Here is a 620-nt window from a genome sequence, read left to right on the forward strand (position 1 = left end):
TAATCAATATCAAGGTACAGGTCTCATAATAGACAATGATACTATTAAAGAAAATGGGATTAAAGAAAATGGCATGGCCTACAGCAATGCTAGATGCCAGAAGTAAACTAAACAAAGACGATGCACATGACAATTAACTTAAAAGTGAGTATTAAAGAAATTTCTATTAATATGATGACAGGGTTTCGGAAACTTTATTATTATCATACCATGTTTAACTTGTGGATTTCACATTTGTCTGTTTATTAAAATAATGATGGTTTTTAATTTTAAAGATACAATTTATATTTGACCATACTACATTACTGGAATGATTATGACTGGCTTAAAAAGGAATAAATATAGAAGGGAGGTCTACCGAAATGTTAATCACCGAAATAAATAAGTATGCCGCCGAATGGATGGAAAGTATGTACACGGTAAATAATCCATTATAATCATGAATCCACAGTCTGAATCAAAGTTGTAACAAAGCCGAGGTTTGACAAATGGCAAAAGTTTTGTGGGGGTGGTCACAAGTCTAGTTCCACGTATTCTCTGAAGTACTGACCGCCCATTTATCGTGCACTTGGTTCTAACCAGTCTGAATGTCCAAAATCATTACATCGCGACGATCAAAT

Source organism: Patiria miniata, unplaced genomic scaffold (genome assembly GCF_015706575.1).
Source record: "Patiria miniata isolate m_02_andy unplaced genomic scaffold, ASM1570657v1 HiC_scaffold_17, whole genome shotgun sequence".
Lineage (NCBI taxonomy): Eukaryota > Metazoa > Echinodermata > Asteroidea > Valvatida > Asterinidae > Patiria > Patiria miniata.